The sequence below is a fragment of the Alligator mississippiensis genome, chromosome 8, assembly GCF_030867095.1.
Source record: "Alligator mississippiensis isolate rAllMis1 chromosome 8, rAllMis1, whole genome shotgun sequence".
NCBI classification, from domain to species: Eukaryota; Metazoa; Chordata; order Crocodylia; family Alligatoridae; genus Alligator; species Alligator mississippiensis.
This window is the reverse complement of record NC_081831.1, coordinates 34,303,663-34,312,741: the sequence shown is the minus strand read 5'-3', so window position 1 is coordinate 34,312,741 and position 9,079 is coordinate 34,303,663. Positions and strand designations below refer to the sequence as shown.

At 55.7% G+C, this 9,079-nt stretch overlaps 1 non-coding gene across 1 annotated transcript; it reads left to right on the top strand.

The window, feature by feature from the left end:
- Positions 1-233: 233 nt before the first annotated feature.
- On the top strand, positions 234-305 carry TRNAE-UUC (transfer RNA glutamic acid (anticodon UUC)). Its single transcript has one exon. It is a non-coding gene; the product is annotated as a tRNA-Glu (tRNA).
- The last annotated feature ends 8,774 nt before the right edge of the window (positions 306-9,079 follow it).

The following is a 9,079-nucleotide window of genomic DNA, read 5'->3' as shown; positions in this document are numbered from 1 at the left end:
CGCGCGAAGCCATGGCGGCCATCTTGCGTGTGGGCACGTTGCCCCGCCGCCGGGGGATTCCCTCGGGGACCCTCCGAGGACTGGACTCAGGCGCGGGTTCCTCCGACACCCACACGTACACCCACACCCACACCCACACCGCAGACGGGGCGGGGCGGGGTCGGGTCATGTGGCGGCAGCAGAAGGCGGTGCAGAACTATGAGGGCGGCGGCGGCGCAGATACTTTCAGCGCCTCCCATATGGTCTAGCGGTTAGGATTCCTGGTTTTCACCCAGGCGGCCCGGGTTCGACTCCCGGTATGGGAAGTTAATTTTTTTTTCGCTCCCAGGTGCGGGGCGCCAGGCGCCAGAACTGGTGCGTCCCCTCCGCGCGGCTGCGGCTCGGCCACCGGCTTCAGGGGCGCCGGCTCCCGGGCCCCCGCCTCGGGAGCCGGGCGGGGCCCAGTCCCACTCCGCTCCCCGCGGCAGGATCCGCACTGGCCCTTGCCCGGGACAGCCAGGGGCAAACTCGCGGCTGCCGCCCTTCGCTCCGAGCCGCCGGGGCAGCGGGCTCCGCGTGTGACACGAGCCCGCAGCGGCACTGTCAGCCACCTAGGGCACTCCACCTGATACCGGCTTCCAGGTAGATACTGAGCCATTGTTACTACCTGCTGAGCCTGACAGTCCAGCCAAATTTCTATCCACTGTACAGTCCATTCGTCCAATCAATACTTCATCTTGCTTGCAGGAATGCTGTGGGAGATGGTATCAAAAGCCTTGCTACAGTCAAGGTATATCATGTCTACTGCTCTCCCCACATCCACAGAGCCAGTTAGTTCATCATAGAAGGCGATCAGGATGGTCAGGCATGACTTGCCCATGGTGAATCCATGCTGACTGTTTCTACTCACCTTCTTCTCTTCCAAGTGCTTAGAGATGGATTCCTTGAGGACCTGCTCCATGATTTTTCTGGGAACTAAGGTGAAGCTGACTGGTCTATAGGTCCCTGCATCATCCTCCTTCCCTTTCTTAAGGATGGGACAAGTTTTCAAAGATAAAGGGCCAGTGGCTTTGCAATCACATCAGCCAATTCCCTCATCTCCCTTGGGTGTACTGCATCTGGGCCCATGGACTTGTATACATTCAGCTGTTCTAAATAGTTCCTAGCCTGCTCTTTCACCACTGAGGGCTGCTCATCTTCTCCCCAAACTGTGCTGCCCAGTGCAGTAGTTTGGGAGCTGACCTTGCCTGTGAAGATCAAGGTAAAAAAAACATTGAGCACTTCAGCCTTTTCCTCAGCATGTCACTAGGTTGCCTTCCCCACTCAGTAAGGGACCCACACTTTCCCTGATCTTCCTCTCCTCTTGTTGCTAACATACTTGTAGAAACCCTTCTTGTTAGTCTTCGTGTCCCTTGCTAGCTGCAACTCTAGTTGTGCATGGCCTTCCTGACTTTATTACTGCATGCCTGAGCAATATTCTTATACAGGCAGTCCTTGGACTTATGACACAGTTGGTTCCTGAAAACCTGGTCTTAAGTCGAAATGTTGTAACTCGGAACCAATGTTCTCATAAGAAACAATGTTATAAATGGGGGATTGGTTCCTGAACCAAGGCCCAATACTCTATTTTCACCAAAAATACCCAGAATTTTGTACTCGATCAATTGTAGATGAGTAATATAGCTACATTAATGTATTTATATTGTAAATAGCAATCTCATTGATTTGGAAGGACTTCTTTGAGGTGACTTTGCTGGACTTTTTAAAGGGCTCTTGGTTGGACTTTTTGAAGGGTTCTTGGCTGGAGTCATCTCAGGAGTCTTGGCTGCATTTTTTCTAGGGTCTTGTCTGCTTTCTTAAAGAAAGTGCCCAAGGAAGTTTGGACAGATGTTCTCCAGAGAGATCGGCGATGCAGCAAACTTGTTTGCTGGTATGGCGTCGCATCAGGTCAAGCACTGTAAAGCCGAAACTGATGTCAGAAAGCTGAAGCAAGGTGTCAATTTATAAAGGTTGTAAGTGCAAAACATTGTAACTAGAAACGTTGTAAGTCAAGGACTGCCTGTACTCCTCCCAAGTTGTTTATCCAAACTTCCAATTCTTATAAGCTTCCTTTTGAGGTTAAGCTCACCAAAGAGTTCTCTGCTAAATGAAGCTGGTCACTTACCAAATTTTCTATTCTTTCTGCAAATGGTTTGTTCCTGTGCCCTCAATAAGGCTTCTTTAAAGTACAGACAGCTCTCCTAGACTCCTTTTCCCCTTGGACTGGCCTCCCAGAGGATCCTGTCCATCAGCTTTCCAGAGCCTGACAAAGGGACTTTGATCCCAAAAGTTTGCAGAAAAGGACAATTTTCTTGCCATTTTCCAGTTGGTTTAATAAAAGGTATCATTTTGGAACCAAGAGTTCTATATTTTGTGTTTCCCAGGCTCTGTGCATTTGTGTACAGACACCTGAGATGACTGGGAATTGCCCTACTTTCTCAGGAAGAATGAGGCCTCCCCTGCTGCCCCCTCCTGCTTCTGCTTCCTCCAGGCCTCCCACTTCCCCATGTACCTCAGGGCTTTGTTCTCCATCCCCTAGTGAACCTAGTTTAAAGCCCTCCTCACTAGGTTAGTGAGCCTGTCTGAAAAGATGCTCTTCCCTCTTTATCAGGTAGATCCCATCTCTTCCTAGCAAGCCTTCTTCTTGGAACAACATCCCATCATCTTTGCTGGCAACACCACAAGCACAACCATGCATTGATCTGCAAGATGCACCCACTTCTGCCAGGGCCATTCCCCTTCACCAGAAGGATTGACAAGAACATGACCTGTGCCCTCATCCCCTTTACTCTTGCACCCAGAACCCTGTAGTCACTCTTGATCTGCTCAGGGTCACTCCTGGCAGTATCATTTATGCCCAAATGGATGAGCAGCATGGGGTAGTAGTCAGAGGGCTGGATGAGTCTCAGAAATCTTTCCGTGACATCTTGGATCCAGGCTCCAGGCAAGCAGCAGACCTCCCAGCAGGGGTGACGCTTAGGGGGTGCACGTGTGTGCACGTGCACCCCCTGAGCATAGCAGTGCACCCCCTACAAAAAGGCGCTGCTGACATTGCTGGCAGTGCCTGTGGGTGATTGCCGCTCACCACTCCACCACCAACACCACTGGTGGCATTTATTGGCGGTCAACGATCCTTGGTAGCAACAGCACTGGCAGTATCTGTGGGAGCTCCCACTACAGACGCCATGCTCCTGCCGCCGCTGTGCCCCACCAGTCGCCGGGGGCATGCGTCATTCATGCCTCCCAGGACAACAGGTTGGGCTGGCAGATTAATCCCTCTGTCCTCTTCAGAAAGGAGTCTCCAACCACCACCACCATCGCTTCCTCCTCATGGCAGTGGTCTCAGTCCTTCCTGCCTTGGGGATTCCTGGCCTGGCCTCTTCCACCAAAGGAATGTGCTCCTCCTCTGTTGCAAAAGCTCCTTTGAGGTAATTTTCATTTGAATTACTGTTCTGGCCTGTTTTGATGCAAGTCAAAAACTCAAGACAATCAACCCTGTATTAAACCAGCTGTCTGTTTTTAGCTGAAGCGATAGCAGCAATATATCAATTGTGACAGTGACAAGTAAAGGTCTGCGTGATGTCAGCTGTCCCAGGGAAACCACAGAGTATGTGGCCTCCATACTGAAGGGTCCTCTGCCAGCTCTGTGTACCCAGACAAGAAGGGACAGCTGTCAGCAGAAACAGATTAAGATTTATTGGGGCTCTGGGCTCCAGCAAGGGAAGGGGCCCCTTCCTTTCCTGGTGCTGCTGCTGTCAAGGGTGAGGTGGGCTTGGGGGAACTATAGCTACCCCAAAATTCAGCCTAGCCACCCCTACCAGTACCACCACTCAGTCACCCCATGCAAATGAGCCTGCAAAGGTGCAGCACTCTCAGCAAGCGTGGTGCCAGCCTCTTCCCAGTGGAGGGGGCTAGGCTCGGAGTGGGTGGGAGCGGGGCAGGCTCACCTGTACAGCGTGGGTGGGCAGCGGTGGTAGCAGTGCTGGGAGGGGTGGCTACAGAGGGGGCTAAGGTGAATTTTGGGGTGGCTATAGTCCCTTCAAGCCCCTGGCCTGGCCTGGCCTGACCCAGCCCAGCCCTGGTCCAGCCCCCCACTTTGGAGCTGCTCTCCATGCTGCCTGGCTGTGTTCCAGGCCATGTGCTTGTGTGCAGCTGTGTACAGGCACACCATGCCTCCTGCGTCTCACTCCCAGCAGCCCCAAGCAGCCCCTTGCAGACTACAATGCTGCCCACCTGCAAGGGGAAACTCACCATTTGTAGTGGGAATCCAGATACCCAGGGGCCCCTGGTTGGCATGGGGCCCTAGACCCAGGCCCTGCCGGCCTGCACATTAATCCACTTATGGCTGTCAGATAGAGAAGTCCCACCGAAGGTACCTTCACACCATGTTCCAAATAAGGCAGCCCAGGAGGCTGACCCATGGGGAGAGCCTGCAGCACACCACATGGCACATTCTTCAAGGAGGTAATAATGAAGGCCCAGATGCAATGGCTTTGACACATGGCTTACATGGACACATGGGCAATACATGTAAGCCTCAAGAGCTCCTATAGGATGAACTGGAGTGAGAAGCAGAAGCCTTGTTGCCCAGATATGCACCTGAACAATGTCCTAAAGAGGCCCTTTCTGAGTTCAGCCAATTCTTTTGCACTCTTAGGCATAGGCAGGCAGCACTGGAATGCCAAGGTTTGGGAAACTGCAGGTCTTTTTGAACAACAGAGGCATTCCCTTGGGCAAGAAAAGGGCTTACGGTGAGGGCTGCATGACCACCCACCTCCTCATCACTGTCATCAGCAGCAACCTGGCTCGCATGGTGAGTGAGGCTGCAAAGTTCCTGACAACAAGCACTCATTGCACACAGGCCTGTACAGTCATGGGAATATCTAGCATGTTTGACTCCACCCCTAACAGTAACATCATCATCCTCAACTAAAAGGAACTCACTGTGGTACCTTTCCTGGCCTATCAGCAATGTTCTCCTAGCATTGACCTGGCTTGAGTTTAGGGTTTATTTAAAGGAAGGAGTGAGAAACTTTAGCTGATGGTGGGAAAAGTTACTACTGAAAATGCTAGCCTACCACCTCATGGCAGGTTTGCATCTTGGGCTTGAGAGCAGGGCGTTAACCATGAATCCAGCCCAGTGGTGTTGGTGGGCTCTAAGCTCCGAAGGACACTGTGTGCTTTTTATCCATAGACTACAATCTGGTATTAAAGAATGAGCTGGTTTATAGAGTACATCAGTCATTACCAAAGTGTCCTTTGCCAGCATGCATGAGGGCTGGTGTGAAACTCAGGCCGGATTCTATATGGATGATTTCTACTTTGGCTGTGCCAAAATCCTGGTTTTGAGCACAGAAGGCAGTTGTTTGGGGTCATTGCAGCTCCATAATCTCCGGCAAGGTGTTGCAGCCCTCGTCCTAGCATATGCAGTTCCTTCAGAGGGGTTGAGCATTGTTAGGAACAGCCAACCACTGCCCCCAAAACTGGTTAAGAATCAGTACATTGAGTATCTAGCACTGATTTCCTGGTTCCCCTATAAGCCTCTTGTAATCCCAGCTCTTACTGGAAGTTCTTTATTCATCTCCTGCAATAGATTTTGTGTCTTATGCTCAAGGTCTTCCAAAGCTCCTTATGCAAAAATGAGCCACATGCTGAGAGTACAGTAGCCACACTGATATACACAGCCTCCACCCTGGGCTCAGCCCCTGCTCCCATGTGGCTGCAGACCTTGAATCTACCACAGTGAGTGAAAGACTAGGTTTCTCCCTTCCACAGGGCTTTGGTTTCTGCCTGGGCAGGCTCCAAAAGTGCACCAAAGGGACCAGAGTGCAGTGTCTCCTCTAAGAGGTGATGACCCTAATGTCTTCTCTAGTTAGCTCTAGGGAGACCTTGCAAGTTATTTCACTTGAGCCAGAATGAGAGTGACCATGCTGGGTCCAACAGCTAAGGTGCACAGAGGTGGGTTAGCATCACAGAGTCAATGTGTTTGCATCTGATGAGTTGTGGGAAATCAAATGCAGTAAACATCAGCAGTACTTGGGTGTCAACCCACCCAAGTGTCCAGCCAGCATAAGCTTCAAACACCAGCTAACTCAGCAAGAGATTCCTGTGTGTGAAGTTCAGGGGCAAAACTTTAGCTGTAACTTAAATTAAGAGAGCAGTGAAGGCAGAACAGTAATGACTGTCCATCACAGCCCATATCTCAATCCCTTTCCAGTTGCTTTGTCCCTAACTTTGACCCATCAAGCTCCTAGATAAATCTGGTGACCCAACTGGGCTTAAATCAGGAGAGCATCTCTCCCATGATTATAATGGGAGAAATCCAGTCCTTACTTTCAAAGAGCTGGATGAAGCAGGAGTTATGCAGTCACTTCATACAGTACTGGAAATGGGGATGCTCTCATTTTTCTCCATTTGCAGCCTGCTTTAGAGCGCCAGAGGGGAGAAAAAAAAAAAAAAAAAAGAGTAGTGTACTGTAGCCTAAAGAGGTGTTATGTGCCCCATTTGCCACAAGGGGGCAGGGTTGGACTGGGAGTAGTCAGGATTTACAGATGGCCTTTACAAATGTCCGGGTGCCCCCTGGAGGTGCGATCCGGCAGAGAGTTTTTATACGTCCAGAAGGGATTAGGGTGCCCTTGGGTTGGCAACCTATGGCACACGTGCCGGAAGTGGCACACGGCATGCTTTTGATTGGCGTGCAGACTGCTTCCCACCCCAAGGCGTGGGAAGAGCCGTGTCCAGATGGAGCAGCACGTGGCTGCGTGGGAACAGCCTTGCACTGCCACCGACCCCAACCGGGTAAGAGCCCCTGACCCCAACCCTGCTTGGGCCACAGACCCGGCCCAGCACCACCACCGACACCCGATGGCCCAGGGTCTATGCCACGCTGCCGGCAGGCCCCGGCCCTGCCTGGGCCCGGCCCCAGCTGGCACCACCTCCACGGCTGGCCCCAACCCAGTGCTGTCCCGGCGCTGCCAGTGGCCCTGGCCCTGGGCCTGGCCATGTGCTGCCAGCAGGCCCAGCCCTCACCACAGCTGCCGCCAGCCCCAGCCCAGTGCCGATGCTGGGCCGGGGCTCACGCGGGGCTGGAGCTGTGGACCTACACAGGCCCCGGCCCCATCCCGGTGCTGCCGACGGCCTCAGCCTGGCAGCGGCACTGTGCTGGGGCCAGCAGCCGTGGTGGTGAGGGCTGGGCCAGGCCCGCCAGCAGCTGGCACCACTGCTGTGGCTGGGGTCTGGGCCTGGCCTGGCCTCAGCTGGTTGCTGGGGTGGTTGGCAGTGCTGGGATGGGGCCAGGGCCTGAGCAGGCCCACAGCCCTGGCCCCATCCCGGCGCTGCCGACTGCCCCGGCAGCCAGCAGGAGCTGGGCCGGCCCAGGCCCAGGCCCTAGCCATGGCGGTGGTGCCAGCTGCTGGCGGGCCCAGCTCCAGCCCAAGCCCTCACCACCGCCGCCAGCCCCAGCACAGTGCCGCTGCTGGGCCAGAGCCGTCGGCAGCTTTGGGATGGGGCTGGGGTCGGGGCCTGCGTCAGACCCGGCCCCATCCTGGCACTGCCGAAGGCCCCGGCCTTGGGCTGGCCCAGCCCCAGCCCCAGCTGGTGCTACCCGCCCAAGCCCTGCATGGCCCCGGTCTCAGCCCGTTGCCCCCACCAGCCCCATCCCGACGCTGGTTATGGCTCGGCCGCAGCCCCAGCGCCGTGCTGTCAGTGGGTCCTGGCCCCAGCCCCACGCTGCCGACAGCCAGGCTCCAGCCTCAGGCCCTGTTGCCCGTGGACCCTGGCCATGGCCTGAGGGCCCCCAGCCCCACGCTGCCTGGCCCCAGCCCGACCCCAGCCCCATGCTGCCCACAGCCTCATGCTGCCAGTGGGCCCTGGCCACAGCCACACGCTGCCCATGTCCCAGCCCCAATGGGCACAGTGCTGGCACCTGCTGTCTTCCCAGAGCCTGGGGTCAGGAGACAGCTGGGGTCGGGGTGGGGAGGCAGCAGCTGTTTGCAGCCTTCTGGCTGCAGCTGGCCCAGGTTCAAGGTAGCTGCTGATAGCCATGGAGCCTGAGTTGCTCTCAGCAGCCAACTGAGAGGATGGAAGCCCTGCTGGAAGCAGCCCAGGCTCTGTGGTTATCAGCAGCTACCCAGAACCTGGGTTGGCTGCAGCTGAGAGGATACAAACAGCTGCTGCCTCCTCTGGCCCCAGCTGCCTCCCAGACCCAAATCCAGCGCTGGGCTCCGGGGAGGCAGCAGATACTGGCGATGCTCCCTACTGCGCTGCCCTTGCTGCCGTTTGTTCGGAGCAGCGTGTGAAACCTGGCACAGCAGAACACAGCAGTGGGGTGCAGGGAAGCTGCTTGCTGCTCCAAGCTCCCCACTGCCCTGGCCACACTTACCCTGCAGGTGGGGGCAGCAGCGAGGGGCTCAACCCCTGCGTGCTTGCCTATGCTGTTCCCATGCACACAGGGGAAGAGTGACCCGGGCAGCGCAGAGCTCGCAGCAGAAGGCAGCTTCCCTGTGTGGCCCCGCTGTGTGCTGCCACTCTGGGTCACACATGCTGTGCTCAGGAGGGCCCAGGGGAGGGCAGCAGGGCCAGGAGCACAGTGTGTGTGTGAGGGCAGCACAGCAGAGAGCATCACCAGTATCTGCTGCCTCCCTGGGGCCTGGGCCCGGGGCTGGGAGGCAGGTAGGGCCGGGGTCGGGGCAGGGAGGCAGCCGCTGCTTGCAGCCTCCCAGCTGCAGCTGGTCCAGGTTCTGGGTAGCTGCTGATAGCCACTGAGCCTGGGCTGGGGGGCAAAGGGCAGCAGGGCTGAGGGGCAGGGGCAGCAGGGGCACAAGCAGGGCTGGGGGGCAGGGGCTTTGGGTGGGGGGCAAAGGGGCACAAGCAGGGCATCCTGCCATGTACCCCCTGCCCTTGTTTTGTTTTTCTGGCATGTCGGCACTCCGGCATCTTCCACGGTAGGCAGTGTGGGGGGTTTCAGCACTGGCCAAAAATCGTTGCCTACCCCTGGATTAAGTAGTTATAATGAGCCCTGATGTCAAGTGATTCCCTCAGCGCAGCCTGACTAGAAATGCTG